Here is a 26,852-nt window from a genome sequence, read left to right as displayed (position 1 = left end):
AGTTCATGTTCCCAAGCTTTTTCCACAACCATGTAGGCTGAAAACTTTTTTTGTTTTTATTAAATGAAAGAGGAGCAAATTGAGGCTTGTGTTTAACAGCATGATTCCATGAGCTAGTGTTTTAACGAAAAAACCCACCAGATATCACAAGACTTGTCAACACTGGGCATGTTGTGTTGGGGATAGTAATTAAGTGATGGTTACAAGCTCAGACATACCTGGTTGGGAATGCAGATGTAGCACTCACAAGTAATAGTGTGCAGCTTTGTGCAAGGAGAACCTTTTTCAGTGTAAGTGTTTGTTTCACACAGCAATGGCTAGAATGCCAGTTTTGGCTCCACCACTCTAAGGCTCGGGACCCTGCCCAGAAGTCAGTAGCACACAGTGATCTGGGTTTCTGGAAAACACTGCAGCAGTGTTTGGATTCTGACAGGAGGATCAATAAATGCAACAGCTTGTCACGGTCCAACAGTGACACCAGAGAGCAAGTACCAGCCTCAGGGTAGACTGTTAAAAACCAGGGCACAAAACTCAAGTTGGTTATCAACCAACTTCGCCAAGTACAAACTCCTCAGGCACTTTCACAGACTTCACACAGAGCCACAGACAGTCCCTGTGGATATGCCACTGTCTTGCCACCCAGGTGAACATTTCTCTGTGATAAATGGTCCCTTGCACCAAGAATCATAGCAATATCCAGCTTACTCCTAATCCAAAAGGATCAGTCACTAACCCAGCTCAATTGTGCTTTAGGTCATATAGCAAAGATAACGCTTGTAGCCATGCCTATAGTGAACAATATGAAGATCTATTAAATAGAAAAAGGAAATGAGAGAGTTATTTACAAAGTTAAAACAGGTAGACACAAAAAAGTTACAGTCTCAGGTTTCAAAAGGTGATATAGGTTTCTAGAATCAGCAAGCTCTGTTTGACCTTCAGAACTAACCCAGGTTAAGCATCTGGGGATCTCTTGCTTATGCCTAGAAAAACCTTGCCCAGCCAGAGTTCAAGAAGCATAGATATCCTTAGTTCCTCTGCCTCCTGCCATGTGCTCTGAGCTGCAAACTCAGCTGATGAGAGGAATCCACTTGCATGATTCATCTTCACGAGAAGGAGAACAGAACAATAAGAGTCTTTAGTCTTTTTATTGACAATTCCTCAGTCTAAAAGCAGGGAATTTCTAGTTATAAAATCCACCCATTGCCTGCCTGCTATCAGTGGGTCCCCTCTTTTGGGAAAGGCATAACAATTTCTGTAGAAGAGCAGCTCTTCCTATGAATTAATGTCCCTCTCCTGTATGGTGATTCATACAGTCAAAGGCTCCCAATACAACTACTCAAATATTACATTACGATATGGAACATGGATATTTCAAGTGAGATTAATGCAGGCAGCAACTTACAAGCATGCAACAGAGTCAACACACTTTCTTAGAATTCTAATACCCATTTTATTAATATTAACCCACAAGTGAGCTAGACAGATTCCAGCAATGTATCTGTTCGGGGCCTAGGCATGAGCTGGCACCTACCCTGCCAGTGACACACAGCTATTTCACATCCCCCTGGTCTGGGAGAATAGCCCAGAGAAGTGAGAGAAAGCAGGAAGGTGGGAGACGAAGTTTCAGGCTCAGGCATGTTGTCTCCTCTCCCTCCCCCCATTTCTGAAGCTTCTGATGCACACATCTCATTGCTCACTGTCTCCTTCCCCCTCTCCCAAGGTTGAAGATTCAAAACAACGGGCTCCCAACAGCCACAGCTCATTAAATTTAAGCAGGCTCCTCAAAGCAAGGATTCCCCTAAAGTAAATCACAAGAGCCCCTCCCTGGCATATTCACCCCCTAGTGCCAGAGCAGGTCTAGCAAATAGATCCGTCCAATCCGGGGGGGGAGAGAGTCTCAAGAACTCATTCTTCTTGTAGTTTGTTGGGATACAGCAATTCACTCCAGCTGAGCCCAGCCACATTCCCCTCATGGCTGGGCTTCCTGGCAGTTCCGGTAATGAGGGCTGACATCTGTGTTAACCCTCTCCCTACCAAGCATGGAGTGTGCAGCTGTCAATCAATCATGCCACCTTAAAGGGAGGAGATTGGATTTCTTATCCATTGCTCAGTGCTGGTGAGCAAGCTACACTCTGAAAAATCCCAAGCTGCAGTGACTCTGTAGCAGAAGCTGCATGGCAAGATGTCTGTGAAAGTGGGCCCAGAGATGAAGAATTTGCCACTGGGCTGTATTTTTCACAGTGCATTCATCACTTCACCTATGATTTCTTAAGCAAACAAGAATGTAGAGAATGTGCTGGCTATTAGTACCTGTTGGCCAAATTCTGCACTTTACATCCTCAAATTTCAGGAAGAGGTCAATGCATTTGACCTAGCTTCATCTAGTCCCTTTTCTTCTGAAGAAGCCCCAAACCTTTTAAAAACTGTATGTATAATACTGTAATACAGCTGCTTCTGAGATGAAACCTAGTAATTGTTCTGAGCCAGCAGTATGATATAACCATTATTTAGGAGGGGAAAAGCAAAACCAAAAAAAGTTAAAGCTACAGGAGAAAATTAAGTTAGATGAAATTTGGCTTGGTCACCAGCGTTCATACTCCTAATATTGACAAAAGGGCATTTTGAGTGACCATAGGGAATTAGTTTGAGTGTCTCATTTGATAGGGAGCACTGTGCTGCCGGAATCCAATGCCATGCTGCAGAGTTTGTTCTAAATTGACTCTGACTGCATTTCTTCCTGGGTTTTCTTTGGCTCTCCTTCGAGTACCAGCTAGTTCCAACTCTGCTTAACTCAGGAGATCTGATAAGATGTGGCTTGCTGTGAAGTTGCTGCGGTCAAAGGTCTTGTCTATACCAAGAATCAGGGCTTAAATTCAGCTGGAGCTGTCCAGAGCAGAGCAGAGCTCTCAAATATTTTCAACTTACATGAAGTTTTTATAGCATGCTTGGGTGGGGGGCGGGAACACAGGGGGCTCTGGGAAATACTCTGAGAATTTATGCCCTGCCAAGAATATTAGTACTCAGGCACGGGTCTTCATGACACTGTAGAAGAGCCTGGTGTGCACTAGCACTTACATTGAAGGTGGCAATGGCACAATGTCCTATTGCTGGAAAACAGGATACTAGTTTCCCCAGCACCCTTCGCAGAGCATGCAGTCACTTAAGCTTTTCCTTTGCAGCCAGCAGATGCCAAACAGCCCACCTTCAAGCAAGCTCAAACAGGAGCTGCTAATGGAGAGGAATTCCACCCTCCATTACACAAACAAACAACCTGTGAGGATGAGTCAAAGCACCTGGGAAGCTGAATAAGTGGGAAGTGAATGAACAGGATTCCAGTTATTGACAGAAGGATCAATAAGACACATTTTAAACTTTCAAAGCCTGGATCGGACCATTTTTGATACCCTGGGGCACTTTATGCAAGTGCCAATGTGTGCAAATTCCAGCTGAATATTTTTACCTTCTACTCACCTGAAAAAAAACAGAAAAACAAAAAACCCTCAGCTGGATAAAGTATTCCACGCCCAACTCTTTAATATTGTTGTGTCTTGTTAAATTACTTCTGCCTTCCACCCCAGAAATGGCTGCACTTCAACAGGGGCAAATAAAAGAAAGTGTAAATACAGATCACAAATCAGCTTAAAGAGAACATTGAGGTATTTAGATTTTTTTTAAAAAAGGGGTCTAAGTGTCAGTCATAGTTGGTTTACACAGTAAGGTCAGTAGCACAGAAGCATGAGGAAAACGAACAATTGAATCTCTTATAGCGGGGGTTGGCAACCTCTGGCACGCGGCTCCCCTGGGTAAGCACCCTGGTGGGCAGAGCTAGTTTTTTTTTACCTGCCATGTCCGCAGGTTCAGCTCATTGCAGCTCCTACTGGCCACAGTTCACCGCTCCAGGCCAATGGGGGTGGTGGGAAGCTGCAGCCAGCACATCCCTCAGCCTGCGCTGCTTCCCGCAGCCCCCATTGGCCTGGAGTGGGAGCCGCGATTGGCCGAACCTGTGGATGAGGCAGGTAAACAAACTGGCCCGGCCCACCAGGGTGTTTACCCTGGCGAGCCGCACACCAGAGGTTGCAACAAAGCCAGTCTGGGCATCCATGCTATCAATAGTGGACTGGACCACAGACTGTACAGGTGTTTCCTTAATACCGCTGCTGTTACAGCTGAACCAAGTTCTTGAAGAAAAAAGCAAAGCCCTTGTGGAGTGTGTTTTTGTGCACGTGGAAGGCGTGCCGTGGAGCCAGAGTGTCTGGGACAGCAGCGGTCACAGGAAGCTGTTGCTACTGCTCTTGAGAGAGGAAGTCAGCATTCCAAGGTTGGAGGCAGAGTTAGCGCTGATTTTTCCTGCGGAGAGGGGGGAGGGGAGAAGGGAGAGCGGCCTAAGAAAAGAGCAAGGAAGGAAAAGGCTCAGAAAACATGCTGCTGATGAAATGAAATGAGATAGCCAAGAAAAGACTTTGTAAAAGAAAAAAAAAAAAAAAGAAAGAACTGTGTATGCTTGGAGGATTTGAGTTCTGGTGACATAGGGGAGAAAGGGTGGAGGGAGTATAAGAAAATGTTCAAAGACACTTAAATAGAAGTTGTCTCCCGGGAATGGAGAAGCACTTGGGGAAAGGAATCAGGCTAGAGGAGTGCACCAGGGGAGGACTAGGGAAACGGCACCAGGGACCAAGAACTAAGAGATCATTGCTGTTCTTAAAATATAGAAACATGAATGATTCTAACTTTACAGCCTGGGCAGAAACAGCCATGAGAGAGTTGAAAGCCAGCTCTGGAGCAGCTGGCATGGGTAAAAATATAACTCCCATCCTCATACATATATTGCAACGGGGAAGCAAGTAGGTTTCCTATGTGTAGGAGCAGTTTTAATTCCCCAAGCTTTGTCGTTTCATTACTACAACAACATGCTTTAGCACATGTAACACACAGGCTTTACACTACAGCAGATGATAATTAAGCCCAAAGAAAAGGTGAGAAGCAGTGGGGAGAAGACATGGATTTTGGCTGGAGCACAGGCTCTGCACACTCAGCTGGAAGAGCCCGTCCACCACTCCTAGAACTAGGATGTGGCAGTTACTGAGCATGCACAGTAGTGGTCCAGAGAGTTTTCATTAAGGGCAAAGAGGTTTGACAGTTCTATAAGCTGGTGGCTCAGTGGCTGATGGACGCAGGCCCAAGAGACATGTTTGCAGGGGCTCAATAGCTGCACCACTATAGATACAGGCAAGTGGAGCACTATTCCAGCTTTACTTACTAGGGAAGCCCTCTATTAGGATCATGACTGGTCCAGGGCAATGTGTTGAATGGTCCTAGCAGGAGAGCACAGAGGGAAAGCACCAGAGCCTCTGGATCTGACAGTTGGTGATGAGCTAACTACTTAGGTAAAGAGAACGGGGCAGAGGCCAGAGAGGCATGGGTTTGTAAATTCTTATCTGGGCTTATGGGAAAAGCCAGTGGCCAGTAGATTGAAACCTTAGACATCCAGGGAACGGTTATTTTCTATGCTACTCCTAATACCTATACCACTTTGGAGACAGGCTGCACCTGGCCTTCCTTACCAGCAACCAAGGAGACTAGTCGGCTACTATCCCAAGGACTGAATGCTGCAAACTGTAAGGATCCTCAGGCTTTTGTTTGCTGCCAAGGCTGAAGCGTTTGGCAATATCTCAGTCTGACAAATCCTGGTGACACAACCTGCACATTATGGCCACCCTGTAGAGATTGAGGCCGCATCTACACTAGGTAGGAGAACTTTGCTGGTCTAGCTATGCCACAATACTACTCCAGCAAAGCATGCCCAGTGTGAATCTGGGTATAGCTCTTTCCAGCTCCTCTCCCCAAAACAATGTTTGTGTATTCAGTTTGTATTAATAAATTGAAGGGTAGGCGCCAGAGCTGCTATTAACATCTACGTACCAGGTTTGTACATATAGCAGCCCAGAATTTTAACACAACGCTATGCTTTCTGAAGGGATGAAACTCTGGCCTCAGGTTCAGCGAAGAGTGAAGCTGAGATGCAAGCGAAGGGCATGGTAATAGAGTAATACATAATTGGGAGTGGAACACTTTGTAGCTGCTGTCAGCCGAGCTCATTGCTCACACTAGGAGCTCCATTTCCCAAAGGAGCTACCTCCCATCCCCCTCTATTTCAGTACTCCCTGCAACTTCAACCCCCCTCATGCCTGGGGCTCTGTCACCCCTCTTTCTCCATCCCTTCATGGCATGGGCTCTGCATGTCCCCTGCTCCCACCACCCCTGTCAGGGGCTGTGTCCCCATTCTCCCTCCACCACATGCCAGGGTCTCCCACATGCCTGGGGCTGCTTACTCCTCCTTTCCCCATTGTAGGGGAACTGCATGGCCTTGATACCAGGGTCCTCCAATCTCCCCCCTGCCTATGTGTTCATGTCACCTCATGCTGGGGCTTTGTGTGCTCCCCCAATACCAGCATCCCCTAGTCTCCCTCCATTACTACACCACATTCCAGGATCTTTTAAGTCCCCCATACCCTACCCTCCACCACTACTTTTTGCTTTCCGGCTGGGAAATCAAACATTCAGTGTGTCAACATGTTAAACTATTGGGAGGAGAAGTATGAAGCAGGGGTATTGTTATGCCCATTGTAAGGCATTAATGGGAAATGTCAACTGGCCCTTTGAGCTACAGAAGGGCTTGAACCTGTGGGTCTGCGAAACAGATGACAGAGGCTGCACGTGTTCCCCTTTTAATGTTCTGGTTTTTCCCTCACAAATCACTAGGTTTCTGTGCACAGATTCCTAGAACCTTCCCTGAAGCTTTTGAGTTGATCAGATGCATCGTTCAAAAAGGTATCTGGTGCAGACCGATGGACAAATGCCATCAAGACAAGCAGAAGACCTGGCAAGCTCAACTAGCTACATCAGCAATCCCCCACCCTCCATTACTCAAAGGCACCAGAAATTAGATTGAAACATATATATTATTGTTGGAGGGTTTCAACGTACCTTACTGTGTTTCTCAGAATTCAGAACAACAACATGCAAGAACTGAAAAACAAAGACACAGAGTAGGCTGCTCCCTAAAACAGACACAAGTCAACTCACCTTACTATGGGCTGTCTGTCTAGATCACACACGTCCCTGGAGAGGGCCCTAGCCTGGAAGCAAGACCAGGAAAAACCCCATAGAATGTAAAGTGACAACTTGCAATTTTAACTGTTTTCAGTACACTACAAAAAGCAAACAGGATTCTATCCTGCTTCAACAACAAAACTGGAGCTTAAGTTCTGACTGTTAGAATCATGACTCTGGCAGAGGTGCGGAAACCAACAGCTGGATTTTCAGATCCCAGGCTGAGCTTGTCATCAGAGATGGTTCTAGGGGCAGGCAAGCAGAGCAGTTGCCCTGGGTATCAACTTCTAAGAGACATCAGACCACTCTTCTGCTGCTCAGCTATTTATTTATTTTAAGCGCTCTGCTGTGGTTGGCCAGCCTGTTTTTGCTCTGCTGATTGGGCCAGCTTTCCCAACCTGCTTCAATGATTGGGCACCTGGGATGTGTTTTTTTTGCTCCACCGCTCAGGTGCAATGGTACAGAAAATGTTTTTCAGCCTGGCTGGGCCAAACCAGGTAGGACCAATCCTGCTTGTCATGCTGCCTTTCCATTTGTAAACCAGACACTTTTTAAAGATACAGTAACATTTTCATTAGCAACCAATGCAGACTTAATTGCCCACGACATATAACCACTGAATGGATTGTTGAACAGTGTAAGGTATTTCAGTACAAATTTCCATTAAGTCTCGATGAAAATCTTTAATCTTTTCACAGTGAAGTAGATTGGCATATAAAGTAAGTTATCCCTCTCTCATTTCAGGAGAGTTCAGTTAGTGCAGAAGGCAACTGCCCATTTGTTAAGTTGTCTGGCCTACCAAGAACACGACACCAGTGCTCCACAGCCTTTCCTGTAGGTGACTTGCTAATCTTAACAGGTCAAGTTAAAGACTAACTCACTAAAGGCAAAGGCCTAGTGAAGACAACTCAAGCTAGCTAACTTGAGTTCACACACCTTTTTGTCACCCCTAGTGAAGACAAGGGCTTAGTTCCAATAACAGCAATAAGCTGAAATATAGCAATACTTGCTCACATTTGAAATTGGACTCTGAGATTTCCCCCCCAAAGGCAGTGCTATGTAAATGCAAAATATCACCATTAAGTAGAACAGCTTTGACCCTGTAGATTAAGAGAAATAATGAGATGGGGGGCGGGGAGGGAGAGGGGGAGGTGACAAGGGATAGCATTGCTTTGCTAAATTATAATTAACCAGTTCAGTTCCAGCCCCTTACTGGACTCTTAGTGTACCTTTTGTAAGCTGGTTACAGAACACAAAGATTTGAGAAAAATAAGCTTTCAGTTTGAATTTCCTCTTTCCTGAAAAAGCAACAAACTGAACGATAAGAGCATTAAACATTTTCTGGCCACAAAAATACTTCAAACAAGAGGCAGAAATCAAGACAAACCATGTTTTCTACTTAAGCAGCTCAAGTTCAAAGAATTAAACAGTAAACAAACTTCATAACAGACTGAACTCAAACTAATTGCCCCAGAAATTCATTCAGAGGGCATGGCTAAGAGTGACATGACTGATGACTCATTTTCAGTATGTGATACACAGATCTCTCCTGGTGGCATGCATTTTAGTATGTGATTTAATAGAACAACGTTTCACTAGAGATGCATGACTTGCACTAGTGGATACACATCTTATGCTGGATCATACATGAATTTAATTAGAGGAAACATGCATTTCTAGATCCAACGTTTTGAATAATATCCCCAGGGGTGCCTCACATCACCCCTGTTTTCTTTCAAACTACAAACCATGTTTATCATTAGGATTAGAATTTTTGGAATATGTTACTGTACTTGAGCTTCCAGATATAGTTGTATAACAGTCTGCCAACCACCTCAAAACAGAAATGAGGAATGCACGCCATGCCTACAGACTGGAGGACTGTACCCTAGAAAGCAGTGACTCTGAAAAGAATTTAGGGGTTACAGTGGATGAGCAACTGAACACAAACTCCTGTGATGCTGTGGCAAAAGGGGCAAATGAGATCCTTGGATATATAAATGGAAATAGTGAGTAGAAGTAGGGAAGGGATTTATCTCTGTATAAGGCATTGGTGAGACAATACTGAAATGTTACATACAGTTCTGGTGTTCACATTTTAAAAAGGATGTTGCAAAATTAGAGAGGGTCCAGAAAAGAGCCACAAAAGTGATTTGAGGGCTGGAGAAATTGCCTTATAGTGAGAAACTTAAAGAGCTCAATCTGTTTATTTTAGCAAAAAGAAGATTGAATTACAATGCACAACCAAGGCACGTTGCACATACGCTAAGACGACTGCCTTCATGAGGTATATGGGAAATGGGGCTAAAGTTCTCAGTTTAAGTGTGAAAGATTTGCAAGCAGCCCCAGGAAACCATGTCTTCAGATCAAACCTGGATGCCCTTCCGGAAACTATACTTCAGCCAAAGCAAGTTATTGGACTCAGTTCAGGTGTAACTGGAAAATTCGTGATCTGTGATATACGGGAGTCAGACTAGAGGATCTAATAGTCCCTTCTGGTCTTAAACTCTATGAACGCTGCAAGAAGGTTAACTAGTAAGCAGCTTATGTTAACCCATAAAGCCAAGTGCATAATCTGCATTTGTCTACTGCTTCAGGGTTAATAATCCTATCAGGTGCATTCACATATGACTGAAGGAAATTCACCCACCATGTGGATGAACTTTGGAACAGTACATCATGTACATACAGGAATTTCTGGGGAAATATGTATTAGATCTGTGCAAATAACCAATTTTTTTGAAATTTTGGATCACTTGCAATTCTGAAGAGTTGAAAAAATCATTTCAGGTTGAACAAAAAATATTGTGTTTTTATTTTGATCTCTTCAATTTTATTTAAAAAAATTCAAAAAAATTGTTCTGAAAGGGTCAATACAAAATATTTAGATTTTTTTCTTAAGTATTTTTGGTGAAGACACTTCAGTAAATTTGACACAAATTTGCAAAATATTTTTCACTTGATCTGAATCTACATTTTTCACCAAAAAGTGTTTTTGGTCAAAAAATTTCACTCAGCTCTAATCCGTAGTATATAATTCTAACATGCCATTTATTTCATACCAGGAGAGACAAAATGCAAAGGTGAATGCTGTCATTTGCAGACTTTCTTGGCACCTTTGTCAGACTTTCTTAACCAGCAGATTTTCCTCCTTCCCAGCCCAGCCTGTCTTTGGTCATTGAAGTTTTTTATGTTGAATATGTAACAGCTAAGCATACACATTTCCATAACAGTGATGCCACAAACACAGCATTAGGTGACTTCCCTGCAGAGTCAAGAGGAATTTTAACAAGGACATTGATAACAGTGGTATTTACAAAGCTACTCCAGTGCTTAACTTCCATTGAAATCAAGGGGAGCTTGGAGCCTAAACACCTTTGTGAACCCTACCCTAGTTAAATTTGTATGGCACCTCCCAGCCAAGGATTTCAGATTTCTATACAAAGATCACTCCCATTTTGCAGATGTAGAAACGGAGGCACAGAGGAACTAAAGGCCAAACGCTCTGGCCTGCACCACAATAAATAACCTGGATTTGGCATCCATGCAGTTGAGAATGAAGAACTCCTCCCACCTTCATGCTGTGAAGTGAGAATAAAGCTGCTCCTTCTACATGAGCACCACTGGCTCCTCCATCTACTGCATGCTATTAGGTTGCACATCCAAACAACCCGTCTCCGTTTTCCCCACTCTGTACTCAGGGAGCACCCACTGAATTGTGCTTTGTGGCGCACTAGGGGTGCATACTCTTTGCCCATTGTGGAACGGCACTAGTTCTATCTATACGTTACTGAGCACATTGACGTCAGGACCCATAGAGAGAGAAACAGAATCTGGTCCCAAATGACTTACCTACACTAACATCAGAAGTCTCAGACACAGCCAGATATAGAACCCGACTCTCCTGACCTCAGCCCTGTGCTAATTAAGACACAAATATGCTAGATTGACTTGGGCAGAGGAACACAAAGTGTGACTGGTCAAGCATAATGCTGTCTGCATAAGTGTAATTAGAACTACATGACACTATTTCTGAGCCATGGGTTGTCCCAGTCAGCATGGGAGCTCCAGTGTCTCCAAAGTCACATGACACAGCACGGCATACAGCCAACATCAACTAAGCTGCAGATTTAAACAAATCTATTACTATTTTTTCCTTAAGAAACTTGTGAAGTCTGAATTCTGGAAGCAATTTATTGGAAAGCGATAAAAGCATGAAATCTCCATCCTTCCCTCCAGATAATTGGATGTAAATACTAGTTTCTTTTCAGGCACTTAACCTCTTACCTGTAATTAGAACTGGATTCATCCAGCGGCTAGTTATTGGCATACAAAATGAGTTCAGATCATGTTATAAAATACCCAGAGATTCTATTATTTATTTGTTAGAATACATGTCAAAACAACTTCCAGAGAGTTGCTCAGGTTTTGAAAAGAAGATCTGCAGGATTGCTTGGCAACTGGAACCCAGGCACAAATCCTTTGTATTTTGTCAGTTGCGTGTCTTTGCAACAACAACGTGCCAAGATAGAATTAGCAAGCCTCCATACTGCTTCACTGAACCATTTAATCATGTGCTTAGAGTTAAGCATATGCCTAAGTACCATTAAAATCAGTTGGATTTTAAACACATGCCTAAGGCCCATTCCTATTTAGCAAAGCACTTAGGTACATGCTTAAAACTAGGCATGTGATAAATGCTTTGCTGACTTGGGATCTGACAAAGCGGGGATGGAGAGGTGGCTGATGTTGACTCTGCCCCTCCCCATAGCAAGTCACAGGTAGGATGGACTCAGAGGGAAAGACTTTCTGCACCCCAGGCCACTCAAGAGGAATAGTATCTGCCTAAAGCACAGTCATCTTGGAACAACCACTAAGGTAGGGTGGCTGCATCTTGCACCCCACGTGGGTCAGTGGCTCAAAACTCCAGTTCAATTCAAAGCCCACTGAAGTGAGTTGGACTCTTTCCACTGATTGCAAAGGGCTTTGGATCAGGTCCCATGTAAGTAAGCCATGAATACAGAGAGGTTACATACTATTCAGGATTACCACAGAAGTGAAATTGGGCTCAAAATACTTAAGAGTAGCAGTGGGAAAGAGGGACAACCTACTCAACCTGGACGTCAATCACACATCACAGAAGTGTCTGAGCAAAGCATCCCCTAAAAACATAAGAACTGCCATACTGGGTCAGATCAATCATCCATCAAACCCAGTATCCTATCCTGTGACCATGGCCAATGCCAGGTGCTTCAGAGGGAATGAAATGAACAGGTAATCATCAAGTGATCCATCCCATCACCCATTCCCAGCTTCTGGAAAACAGCGGCTAGGGACACTATCCCTGCCCATCCTGGCTAATAGCCACGGATGGACCTGTCCTTCAGGAACTTATCTTTTTCGAACCTTGTTATAGTCTTGGCTTTCACAACATCATCTGACAGAGTTCCACAGGTTGACCTTCTGTTGTGTGAAGAAGTACTTCCTTTTGTTCATTTTAAACCTGCTGCCTATTAATTTCATTTGGTGACCACTAGTTCTTGTGTTAGGAGAAGGAGTAAATAACACTTCCTTAATTTCTCCACAGGAGTCATGATTTTATAGACCTCTATCTTATCCCCCCTTGGTCATCTCTTTTCCAAGCTGAAAAGTCCCAGTCTTATTAATCTCTCCTCATGTGGAAGCTGTTCCATACCCCTAAAAATTTTTGTTGCCTTTCTTTATACCTTTTCCAATATATCTTTTTTGAGATTGGGGCAACCAGATCTGTATGCAGTATTCAAGATGTGGGCGTAGCATGGATTTATATAGAGGCAATATGATATTGTCTGTCTTATTCTCTATGCCTGTCTTAATGATTGCCAACATTCTGTTAGGTTTTTTTTTTTTTTGGACTGCTACTGCACATTGAGTGGATGTTTTCAGAGAACTAGCCACAATGACTCCAAAATCTTTTTTTTTTTTGGGGGGGGGGGGAGTGGTAACAACTAACTTAGACCTTCATCTTTTTATATATACAATTGGGATTATGTTTTCCAGTGTGCATTACTTTGCATTTATCAGACATGTCCCATGTTTGGTATGCTTTTCAAAGCACTGATTGCTTATCCTTACCCTTGCCATCTCTGCTTGGGTTTTTTGCATTTACTCAAATATTCTGACCACTTAGAAAGAATCAGTAAAAATAATTCTATGACAACATTGCTGATTGGAGGTGGGGTGGCACTGCTGAGCAGCAGATCTCTGTCGGGCTTGAAGGCAATTCTGTATCCAGTTTCTACACTTGGTCAGAAAGTGCTGCCCATGTGTAACAAAATGGTACAGCATAAAACAAGGGAGTGCAAATGTTGTAAGCAAGCTCATAAATTAAACATCCACTATGAAAGAAAATCCATGTGCATTATAGCACACATTTATTGCACAACCCTACTGAATAACAGCTGCAATCCATGTTCAGTTACTGAAGTCTCTGCCTCAGAGATTTTACCCAGAGAGATTTTAGCTACTACTGTACAGAGGGACAAAATGAGGTTGGAGAATTAACTGTTTGCACTTAAGCCATCATTGTGTCAAACTAGAATTACTTGGGATTCCAATCCCAAATTACTTTTACTGTGGCTTAATAGGAAGAGGACACACCTGTTATTCTTGTAAACTAGAACGTACGGTACACAACAGATACAAAATAACAAGCCTCATATTTATGCATGTGGCTGGGGCACTGTGGGCAAACAATCCTACTTCCAATACAGCTCACATATCATCTGGGCATGGTTACTATGCTTCTCCAAGCCTAGTGTGAATTCAGCTCCAGAGACATTTTGCGTAACTAGTTCCCAGCAGAAGAAACTGCCAGCTTCACAACAGCCAGTGGTGGAGTCAGAATGAGAAGCCTGGAAGTAGCTAGCAATTAGTAGCAGTTAATAAGAATTTAATAACTTAAAAGCCTTAGAGCCAAACTGAACAGAGAACTACATTCTAACCAACAAATCAAAACCTGTAGGAAACGGTGGCTTTAAAGCCATTTGGCACTGGGAAGTTACAGGCAAGGTTTGGAAGTAAATTTATGCTAATGGAGTCATTATTGGTCCAAACAGCTGAAAAGTCAATGCAATGCTCACCTGGAATAACTATCAGAAAGGTTCCATGGGAGAGAGAAGTGTGAGGAGATGAGCCCTCATTGCTATCCTAAATAGCACCAGAAACCAAAGCAGTCCTCCCTTCCCCCTCCCTCCTCCAATTCTGGGATATGGGAAGTATAAGCCACATCTTCTCCATCCTTGTGCAGGCCTCGGTGCTAGCCCAGGGATAAATCAGGCCCTCAGTCACTCTGTTGACAACTAATCAGCTAGTGTTGTCCCTAAATGAAACGCAGGATAGGACAGACCAAATTCTGCCCTGAATTCTGAGCGAAGTGTGACTCAGATTTGGGTAACTTGTGCAGCAGTTTTAGTTCCTGGGTAAGGAAGTTCTTTGCAATGAAGAAGTGAATGCAATCAGCTCTTGCGGCTTCAGTGACCTTGTAACCTGTGTTTGGAATGGTGACAGCAGCCCAAGCCTTTGCTTCTTAGCCAAATCATCCCTGATGCCTCATCAATGAAGAAACACCAGGGATGTATTTGGCCCTTTGCCCTTAGTGGGGTAAACATACGATGGACCAAACAGAGATGATTGCTTTTTACATCCCTTATTCTACTTGCTTATGTGCACCACAAGTTCAGCTATATTCCTGTGCTACATATTGAAGTGACCTGGCCATAAGACAATAGACCTGCATGATAAATCCTAGGGTGTCTACTGACCTGCGATGGTATCATGAAGAATATAACCATTTCTATGATTTGCTAATTCAAGTACCCCTAAGAAAGTGCATTTGTAGTCTGGTTACCATGCATGAAGTTTCATGTGCGCAGTACCATTAGAAGATGCCGAGGTAGGGAGTAGATTTAGATGATAAGTATTTTTTTCTTGTTTAAGTGCATGTTGAGGCTTTTCTTAACAGCCTCTCTCTGGAGTGAAACCTAATAAAAACCTAATAAAACATGGAATAAGTTATAAGATTATTATTGTTCAGAAGGGAGGTGTGTCGTCAAGGAAATGGATACCTGGAGATTTTGTTTGCTGCAAAAGTAAACAGCGCTATAGTAACCTGAACTCTGCTGCCCAGGATCCTAGTCTAGGTTTCCGAGAACAGACACAGAGCAGCAAATCTAAGCTGTGTGCGGAGTGAAGACACTAAAGTTACAAGTTCTTATGAATAAGTCCTTTACAGCTCAGACTGTCAATTTACTACCATTCACTCTGCAAGAAAGAGCCCCCCTTAGGAGCTCCATGAAGAACAAGCAAACAGAAGGGAAAAAACCCCACACACCTCAGTTTGCCCCTGCTGACAGTACTGTCCCATGTGGCAAGGGCTCCCTACATTAACCTTTTGGCCTGATCATCTGAAAGCAAGTTCTGTGATGCTAGGAGGATGATGCTGGCTTGTGACAGAATGGAGACTACAAGGAGACAAAGGAGAACGTGCATCGTGCACAGGAAGAGATAAGAGAGGCATAAGGCAACCCCCCGAACAAAGCTAGAAACCTCTGAAACAAACAGAAAGGAAAGAAGGAAGAGGTAAAGCCATACAGTGCTGATAAAACAAACGCAGGAACCATGAAGGATAGAGTCTGTATTGTTGAAGTTTTGAATGCCCTGCAAACAGATTTTATTCACAGCCTCAACCTTATTTCAAGGCTCTTGTTATGAAAGGTCTCAATAGGCTTTGAGCAAGAGGAGGGAGGCATTAATGCTAGTGGCTTGGGCAGATTTTTATACTCTGCCCACCTAATTCCCCCTGAAGTCTCACTGAAGTTGTTCTCACTAGCTCTGTCTTGGGGTAGACCAATAGCATCCGACCTTTGCAAGACGAGGGCCAGACACTCAAAGTCAAGAAGATATATAACATCTTACCTTTTCTATGTAGAGATGCTTCCACTGCCTCAGTTTCCCTCACAGTCAGTCATCCTTGGTCTGGTAATGTGATTTGGCCATTCCATGGCAAACAAGGATTCAAACAAACACAGTCTTTCAGCCCTCTCTGGGCTCCACAGTCTCTCTCACAGGACCTAGTCTGATCACTCTCTCCTTAATACAAGGAATTGAAAAGTGTTTTTCATCATGCTCTCTAGAAACTCCAGCCTGAGACCCCTAATTAAGGACAGATGTTAACACTACACCTTCACACCAATAATGTGTTGTTCTGTGGCTTTTCCTTCACTGGCTTCATCCTTCTTAGCGTGCTTGTTAACACAACGGTTGCAAAGGCCTTTCCCCAACTCCCATAGCAAAGCACCCCCACATTGAATATGGTTTCTCTAGAGTGGAGGCTGCTTCTTATTGTCTGTCACTCTTTCTCATCAGGCCTTGCAGCTACCTGTAGTCACACTACTACAATTCCCAGGATGCCAGTCCTTCAAAGGCACAATGTGGACTGGGGATGTGCTGGTTTAGGCCTGCTCTTGAAGTGATAGCACACTATGTGACAAACCCCAGTCAATGCTTCAGAGTAGATTCTCTGCCCTGTTCTATTCCCTTTGCATCTCTCAGGGAGTATAAAGAGAAGGGAAGCCACCCAGTGCTCCCTTGATGACGATCCCCTCACATCAGTCCCCAACAGATGCAGACAGCTATGCTGGTACCTAGGCTTCTGTGCCTTCAGTCTCTAGGGAAGAGGGAGCGCTGGAGTATACTGCACTCTGGCCACCACCAGCTGGTATATAATTTCTTGGGACCATTGCCAGCTGGCACCATTTTATCTAATTTGGGCTGAATCAGAGAATCAGGGAGTTGTAACTAGCTGTGGCCCTCAAATGCTCCTCAGTTTCTTTTTTCTTGGGTTTGTGGGAGAGGAGAGACATCCTTTGCTAGGTGCTGCCCCACGCTGAGGAAGAAGCACTCAGGGTACATCTAGAGAGCAGTTAAACATCCAGAGTTGGCCTGGGTCAGTTGACTTGGGTTTGGGCTCCAGGCAAGGGTTTAGGCTCGGGCTGGAGCCTGAGCTCTGTTGTTTGTGGAGCCTTAATTTAGCCCTCTTGTGCTTTTAATTACATGATCACATACTACTTTTTTTCCACAGGGCCCTGCCTCATTCAGCGCACATGATGGACAGACTTCTTTTAATGAGCAGATATTCAATATTTTGTTTTCTCTTCACTGTTCAGTGTGCAGCCCCAGGCCTTATCTACTGCACACAATATGAACTCTGATCTGAAGACAGAATAATTAACTTATTCATGGGCTGTTCTATGGAGTATATTGCTATAGTATCAGAATGCTTCATGAACATTAATAAATTTATTTTCATAACACCCATGTGAGGAGAGTGGGCAGTACTGTCCCCATTTTACAGATGGGTGCTGAGGCACAGAGACATTAAGGTAAAAAATATCCACTAATTTTTGGGTGCCCAGCTTGAGAGACCTAGGACCTGATTTTTCAGAGTATTTAGCATTATACAGCACTTTAAATATTCAAAGCACAGCTCTCACTGACTTCAGTGACAGGTATGAGTACTCAGCACTTCTGCAAATCAGACCCCAGGATCTCAGTTCCGGCACTCAGAAAATGAGGAACACACAATCAGTGACCTCTTGTGAAAGGTTTGGTTTCAATGATGTGAATAGCATCTCATGGGAACCCTGCTGCAGAGGCAGGGAAAGGATCCAGTTCTCCAGCAGTCAACTGCTTTAACCAGGAGACCACCTTTTCTCTTCCTACAACGCCGTGCCTCATTCAATTCATACCTTCCAACAAATGAAGTAGGGATCCTACAAAGAAGTTTCCTTTCACTACACAACCCTGATTGATCCCCAGATCAGGTCTCTTCTGTGAAATGAAGGAGGCAGGAGATTCTGTTGAAAACATTGTATTTGATAATGTAACCATACACAAGGGGGAGGGGGAGAAAGTGAATTAAGGTTGCACAGGCAACCTTATTTCTGGTATTTCCTAATTTTTGAGTGCTTGACTTTGTAACTTTAAATAATGTTCTTGTAAGGTAGATATTTCTCTGCCTGTGATTTCCTAGGTTTTTTTAAAAGGCAAACTGAAAAACAGAAATTCCATCATGTGGCATCATCTTGACACCCACATGAGTCATCAGCAACATTGGAACTTTTAGATCCACCACACAGACCTTTTCCACTTGAGCTAATAGAGTAATTCATAGCAGCAGTAGGTTGTCATCCTCTACATGGATCAGGAATAAACGTGAAGGGACGCTTTGCCAGTGGATTTCACAGATATCTGATGACAGCAGAGGAATGGCAAGACTCTGGAATCTTGGGTTCCATTCCAGCCACTGGAGGAGCATATGCTCTTGTGGGGACAGGAGACTTCTGCCCATTTGCCCACAAGTATTACCCCTTCTGCCCTGTCTCCTCCAACCAGTCCTTGACCCAGTCCCAGGCTCCCCACACACTCCCAGTCCCCTTGCCCAGCCATTCCCAGTTCCCCCACCTTCTCCCAACTCCTTACCCCCAATCTGTTAACCAGCTAGACCTACTCCCTTGAAGTTTGGCTCATGTACTGTCTGCATTCAAATCAAGCAGCTTCCTCCTTGACGCTGCTTCGGCCCAGCAGGTGACCATGGAGAACATAGAAGAGACAGGGTCCCTGCTCTCTGTTCCAGTGCCAGGCCCTGGAACCAATACAGCCTGCAGCAGCCTAGAAAAGCAATTGCAGGGAAAGTCTTGCTCAGCCCCACCCTGGAGCACGCCCAATATGCATGAACTCTTCAGGTAATTTAGCTGCTAAAATCAGCTATCTATTGACCACATACAAACTGTGATTTTTTTCAAACACCTATTACTTGGCCAAATATAAGCGGATTTTCACAAGGACAGCAAAAGGCACTTCCTGAACACCAAGGCCACTCCCCTGCCAAATTTCAAGACCCTGCACCAAAACACAGTGGAATGCTAGAGCTTTTAAAAGAAAACGTGGCCCAAATTTCTTAACATGGGCAAGACAATGGATTTTCCCTAGTCTAATTCTCAAACATGAGCACCATTTTAGCTGAAATTCTCCAAAACAATTCAGCTTGATGCAGACACCCAGCATGAAAAATTTCAACCCAAACAGTTAAAGTTTGGCAAGGTTAGAAGCAACAGAAAAGAGTCTGATAATGGGACGTGTCAGGCAACTCATAGGCAGTGCTATCGGAACACACAGCCAAGTCCTTCTCATCATCCTTCCTTGAGAAGTTTCATTGACGTCAATAAGAGTACTCATGAGTAAGGCAGGCAGGATTTGACCCTGCATATTCAGAAATGTAGCAGTCATTCTATATCAGCCATTCTAAAGAAAAGTTCCTTAAAGAAGCTATAGCTCTGTGACCCAGTACCCCATTATTTAGCTGCCTGCCCCAGCAAGTGAATCCCATTTTTTCAAGCCCAAGTGTGAGAATCCTGGTGTCCACGTTATTACTGCTGTTTTTGTGCTTGTTGATTCTTAGTACTGGAAGTCCCTGTGTTTCCCCTACAGCTGATCTTCACATCCGATGAGAATTCCCACTGGAATTCTCCAGAACAATGGAGTTAATTGCTCCTCCTCTCAACTTGACACCCCCATCATTATCTTTTGGAGTAGTTATCTCAGAAGTTTCCAAAAAGACAATATATCAAAGTGAAAAGGTTTCAGGATCTGTATGTCCCCACGGTAGCTCGATGCACGTATCTTTACTTTCATCTGATCATATAATTTGCAAGTTATTTTTACACACACACCCTACCTCAGCTATTCTGGCATCCTAGTTGGGAGTTTTGAAGAGGAATTTGTGGTGGCCTGAAAACTGTGTTGGAATTTCAAGCTATCACTTTAAGTGCGGGGGATGGGGAAGGGGAGCTTCCTGGTCCTGCTTGCAGCCTAGCAGCCTCTGTAAGGAAGTGTGAGTGCAGAGTCTGGAAAAACCAGCTTTGAATAAGGTAGGGTGAGTGGTGCCTCTCTGCTTTGGGGAGTAGGCTGCTGTGCCTCACTCGGGGGGGGTGGGGTGTTTTGTTTTTTGGTTACTGGGTGTTATTGTTCTGGCTTAAAAGAATAAAAATAGTGTGATATTGTAGCTTTCCAGAAAGAATATCTGATGTTTTTATCTAATTTCTATGGGTTCACCACAACAGAATAAAAGAAAATTAAACACGCTATTCTGTAGACTTCAAACAAATGCAAGTTAGGATTTTCCCTGCATCAGCCACAATAAACACATTTGTTCAAGAAGAAAACCCTGGTTAGGAGAGAAGATGTATGTACTGAGGATGCAGGAAATCATGTTTATACCTGTGAAGAAATTGTTCAAGAACAGTACATCCTTGTGAAACTATTCCCCGCCACCTCTCCTGTGCACTGCCAAGGTCTTTGAGAGATCAGGTCGTCTCACACACAAGTACCGGCCACCTGTGTTACAGCTGCTAGAACGCAGTGTGCCCTGATGGTGTAGACCAGGGGTTCTCAAATGGGGGGGTCATAAGATTATGTGCGGCCTCCATCTCAAACCCCATTTCTCCTCCAGTGTTTATAATAGTGCTAAATATACAAAAAAAGTGTTTTAATTTATAAGGGGGAGGCACACTCAGAGACTTGCTGTGTGAAAGGGGTCACCACTACAAAAGTTTGAGAACCACTGGCATAGACTTTGGGTTTTGGGCATCTTGCTTGCTGCTTTAGATTCTTTCTCTTTTCTGTGCGTTCTTTGCCTCCTCTGAATTTCCATGTCTATTGCTTAAGTCCTAGATTATGACTTCATTTACACACTCCTTTATAGCCTTGTGCGGGCTATCTGAACTTTAGGTCAGGGCATGCATATGCACATACTTACTCCCTCCTCAGAGCTCATGGGCATGGAAACAGGAGGGGTGAGGGCCACAGTCCTGTTTCTGGCCCATCACCCACTAGCCAGGATAGCTGAGTTAGCACATGGCAGTAGGTAGTAATTGCCTGATGACTAAAGCCAATAATAAATTATTACTGTCCAAGAGTAAGAAGGGAAGCAGGGAGATTGCCTGAGCTACAATTCCTTCCCTAGGATGCTCCTGCGGTGGACTGGCTACATGATGGGACCTTACTCTTGGCAGGGACCTAAGCACACAACCTACCCCTAAATGATCTGTTGGAGAGGAACATGTTGAGGAATTTGTATTGGGTATACATTGTTTTTAGAGGCAAAGTGCATGTCATATATCAGAGCCAAACACTGGGAATTGTATGAGATTGTTTGGGTAAAAAAACTTTGTTTTTTTGCATTAGATGCCACTTTTTGCAATGTCTTGAATATTCTCCATCTTAATATATTACAGTGTAGCAATATTGCACAGCTGAGTCATGACACCTCAAGCCTGGCAAGATTCCAGGAGGCATGGATTAACATGATATAAACTGAAACTTGAAGGTAACATTTAATAATTTTTTTTTAACCCTTACCAGAAGCAAGAGCCAACGTATGTTTATGCTATCCTTTGCACTGAAGTAGGAAGGAAGTAGTTTATTATTCACATATTGGTTAGTTGCAGGCACATTCTTGAATGTCACCCCCAATTTTCTGCCTGTATGTCACCACATGCCTAAATTGTGAACCATTGGGCAGGAGGGGGGATGGAGTTGTATGGAATGGAACACAAAGAGCAGTAACGACTCCCTTATAAAATATCTGCATGAAAATCATGTTACACGCAGGTAACATTTTTAGTGAAACAGATCCAAACCATGCATTATTTGTTATATTAAACTTTTCAATAGCCTCAAAGAAGATTACATCTGCATCCAGTTTTGAAGGACCAGAATGCAACAGTCACTTAACTGCCTCTGGGGAAGAACTAAATGCAAATGATGATGCCTAATGCTGCAGAAATCTAATTTTTACCTCTTCTTTTTTATTAGGAAAAAGTGCAGACTTCACATTGTTTTATCCTGGTCTAAAGTTTTGAGATCCTTTGTGAAGTGGGATGGTTGCTCATTGACCAGAAAAGTGTCTTGTGTCCTTTGTATTGGGTATATACTACTGGACGAAGTAAAAATGTTCACACTGTGGAAATGTGTCAGGTTTGAAAGATAACATAAAAAAAATCCAGTTAGTGAGATAAGAACGCTTCATGCCAAGTGATGACTTGTCTAGCCACACAACAAGGACAGCAGATCCTTATGAAAAGAAGCTCTTTTTAAATTTCCCCTAGCCCTAGTACTAAAAACCCAGGGAAGGAGTAACATGGAATAACACAAGGGAGTATCAATCACTTTTGTTGCACAAGATGTAGCCCTAAATATGGGTGAGGCTACTAATGTTCAGATACAGGTTCAGCATACAAAGAGAGCACCAGGCAACAGAGCTTTGTATGCAGTCTCGGGGCAACTGAACTAACACTGCATTCGACACTCAAAGCAATGAGAAGCCATGCTAATAGGTCTGACTATGTGTGTCTAGGGATAATGCATCTAGATAATGCAAGAGAGGTCAAAGAATCAAACAAAAAAGGACGAGAGTGGCGGAATATTTTTACACCATTATTAATTAGCACAGAACAATTGTAATATCGCTTTCTGTTTCCTCTCTGTGAAAGAGACTGAAAGTACATGTAATAATTTATCAACTGCACAACCAACTGAGCCCTCAGTGAAAAGCTAGAGACATGCAGCTACTCCAGGATTGTGTGCATATAACATATGCAAACAAACATTTCCTTCTTTTGAACTCACTGAATGTTCTAGCCACTGATCCCATTCAGTGCTTTCTGGCATTGCTTCATATGCTTCCTAGAGTCACCATTCAATCCGTAATTTAAGATTAACCTATAGAAAATAAACTGAAAAATTTACACAAATTAAATACATGAATTAATAAATAATATTATGTGTGTTCATCTTATAAGGTGTCTAGGCATGCTAGCAAAGAAGCCAGCCTTTTTTTTCCCCAACAAGGATTAGGAACTTTTCATACAGGCAGGTTGTTCTATAATTGTTCATGATGGGGGTCCTTCTATCTGCCTTTGAAGCAGCTGATATAGGCCACTGTCTGACAGACCATTGGAAATACTCCCTTCTACTACATCAGTATTTTGAATACTGATGTAGTATTTCCAATACTAACGTAGTAAGCGGTGGCTTAGAAGAACTTCATCACGTCACTAAAGATGCCATCGCTTGGCTAGCTGACTATGTACATGCTAAATAAACAATGTTCCATCAATAATGGAGAGGAATTCATAGACTGATATTTCATGACTAGAGGGGACCACTATGACCATCACCTCCTATACAGGATCATAGAAATGTAGGGTTTGAAAGGGACCTTGAGAAGTCACCCAGTTCAGCTTCCTTTGCTAAGGCAGCACCATCCCTGACATGTGTTTGACCAACCTGTTTTTAAAAATCTCCAGTGACTGGAATTCCACAATAGGGTGACCAGAGAGCAAGTGCAAAAAAGTGTGAAAAATCGGGACGGGGGTGGGGAGTAATCGGAGCCTGTATAAGAAAAAGACCCAAAAATTGGGACTGTCCCTATAAAATCAGGACATCTGGTCACCCTATTCCACAAACTCCCTGGAAAGTCTATCCCAGAACTTAAACTATACTCATTGTTAGAAAGTTTTTCCTAACATCTAATCTAAATCTCCCTTAATAAAATCAAGATATATCATGTCTACTAGTTTCCCCCATATCTACTGGGTCAGTAATCCTGTCAAAGAAGGAAATTAAATTGATTTGACACGACTTGTTCTTGACAAATCCATGCTGACTATGCCTTATAATCCTTTTATCCTCTGGGTGTTTACATAGTGATTGTATAATAATTTGTTCCAGTATCTTTCCAGGTATCAAAATTAGACTGACTGCTCTCTAATTCCCTGGGTCATCTTTATTCCCCTTTTTAAAAAGATAGGCACTATGTTAGCCTTTCTCAGTCCTCTGAGACCTCACCCTTCCTCCATGAGTTTTCAAGATCATTGCTAATGGTTCCGAGATTGCTTCAGCTAGTTCTTTAAGTACCCAAGGATGAATTTCATCGGGCCCTGGTGACTTGAATACATCTAACTTATCTAAATATTCTTTAACCTGTTCTCTCCCTATTTTGGCTTATGTTCCTTCCCCCTTGGTGCTAATATTAATTGTGTGGAGTATCTTGTCACCATTAACCTTTACAGTGAAAACTATCAAAATAATCATCAAACACCTCAGCCACCTTGATGTCACCTGTTATTAACTCTCCTTCTCCACTAAGTAGAGGACCTACACTTTCCTTAGTCTTTCTCTTGCTCCTAATGCATTTAAAGAACCTCTTCTTATTTCCCTTTATGTTCTTTGCTATGTATAACTTATTTTGCGCCTTAGCTTTTCTGTTTTTGTCCCTACATGCTTGTACTATTCTTTTGTATTGCTGCTTAGCAATGTGTCTGTTTCCACTTTTTGTAGGATTCCCTTGGATTTTCATGTTATTAAAGAGCTCCTGATGGAGCCACATTGGCCTTTTACTATTCTCCCTCTTTCCTTCGCATCAGAATAGTTTTCAGTTGTGCCTCTAATACTGTGTCCCTGAGAAACTGTTAGCTCTCTGAATTCCTTTATCCCTTAGACTTCCTTCTCATGGGACCTTACCTACTTGTTTTCTGAGTTTGTTAGGGTCTGCTTTTTTGTAGTCCATTGTGCTGTTCTCCCTCCTTCATTTCATTAGAATAATTAAATTTATCATTTCTTGATCATTTTCACCCAAATTGCCTTCCACCTTCAGATCTGCAACCAGTTCCTCCCTATTGGCCAGAATTTGTCTTCTTGCTTACTTACTCCACTTTCTGACATAAGAAGTTGCCCCCAATACATTCCAAGAACTTACTGGAAATTGTATTTGCCATATGACTGTTCTAGTGGATGTCTGGGTTAAAGTCTCCCATTACTACCAGCTCTTGTGTTTTGGATATTTCTGTTGTTTGTTCTAGAAATGCCTCATCCACCGCCTCTTCCTGATTTGGTGATCTGTAGCAGATACCTACCATGACATGATCCCTGTTTTTCCCCCCTTTTACCTTTCCCCCCCCAGAGACTTTTAACTGGTCTGCCATTCACCTCCTTGTGGACCTCAGAACATGTGTATATATTTTTGATCTATAAAGCAACACCTCTTCCCTATTTTTCCTGTCTGTCCTTTTCAAACAAGCTATACCAATATTCTAGTCATGAGATTTATCCCACCAACTCTCAGTGATGCCAATTAAATCATACCAATACTTCCAGTTCTTTCTGTGCATTCCCCATACTTTTTGCATTTCTGTATAGGCATCTAAAATGTTGAATAGACTCCTCCTCTGATTTTCCTCTTATTACTCCTGTGACCTGATTATAATTTTCCAAATTCTCCCCTCCAACATTTAGCCCCCCATTAAGGTTGCTTTTTTATGCTTACCTGGGGCCGTTTGTCACCTGCCCCCTTTGAACCTAGCTTTACTCACCAGGTTGGTTAGTTGGTGTGCAAAGATGCTCTTTCCTTTCTTGGTTGGATGGACCCTATCTCTTTCCAGCATACTTCCTTCCTGGAGCAGAATCTCAGAGTTGAGGAAGCTGAAGACCTCCTGTCAACACCACGTGCACAGCCATGCATTCATCTCCAAGATGCGCGTGTCCCTGCCTGGCCCTTGTCCATCCACCTAGGCGAGGGTAAGAACACAACCTCTTGTTGTTCTTGTTCTTGCTGCTGACTCCCTTACGCTCTCTCCCAGAACCCCATAGACACTGCTGATGTTCTCAGGTCATACCTGGCAGTATCATTAATGCTCACATGAATGAGCAGCAGGAGATAATGGTCAGAGGGACAGATGAGCCTTTGCCATCTTTCCATAGGCAGTATACCTTTTGGGACATCCCATCAGGTTGGCCGATGAATGCTTCTATCCTTCTCAGAATGGAGACCTTTCTCACCAGCACCCCATGCCTCTTCCTCTTGGGTGCAGTGGCCATAAGTCTCCTAACCTTGGGGGCAGGTAACTCCTCCTCAGCCTTTGGGGTCTGCTCCTCACCTGCTGTTGTCAATACAGCATATTGGTTCTTGACCACAATGGAAGGAGGAACTGGGTTGGGTGGTGGAGCACTGTCTATCACCTGAGGTGGCCAGCAGCCAGTTCTCCTTCCTTCTCTGGTGCCACTGTATTCATCTAGCATCCTCTATCCCAGATGTTTTCATATGCATCCTGCTGAAGTCCTCACGCTTCCGGATGCTAAGCAGATGAGCCACCTTCTCCTACATCACACAGGCAGATAATTTCACTCAGTAACTCCTGCATCTAGCCAATAACTTAAAGTTGAACTAAAGCAAATATTTTAGAAAGATATCCAATCTTGATTTTAAGACTGCCCGTGATAGGAAAGCTGTTACATCTTGGCAAGCTGTTCCAGTAGTCATTTGCTGCTAAACATTTGTACCTTATATCTACTTAGAATTTCGTGTCCAACTTAAACTTCCAGCCATTTGATAGGTCTTTGTCTGTCTAATTATTTAATACTTACAAACTTCTGTTGTAAATTCTGCTTTAATCATTGATTAGCCAGGCTATATGTACTTAGCTCTTTTAGGCCAACATTTTCTGAAAACTGTGCATGTGTCCTAAGTGAGATTTGAATTTCCCAAAGTTCAGGATGTGTTCAGTGCAGGGAGTTGGTTCAGGCCCATCTTTAATATATTTTATTTACAGAAACATATATAATGTACATATACTTGTATCCTATGA

This window comes from Gopherus evgoodei, chromosome 4, assembly GCF_007399415.2.
Source record: "Gopherus evgoodei ecotype Sinaloan lineage chromosome 4, rGopEvg1_v1.p, whole genome shotgun sequence".
Classification (NCBI taxonomy): Eukaryota; Metazoa; Chordata; order Testudines; family Testudinidae; genus Gopherus; species Gopherus evgoodei.
The sequence above is the reverse complement of the archived record's forward strand: the minus strand, read 5'-3'. Positions refer to the sequence as shown.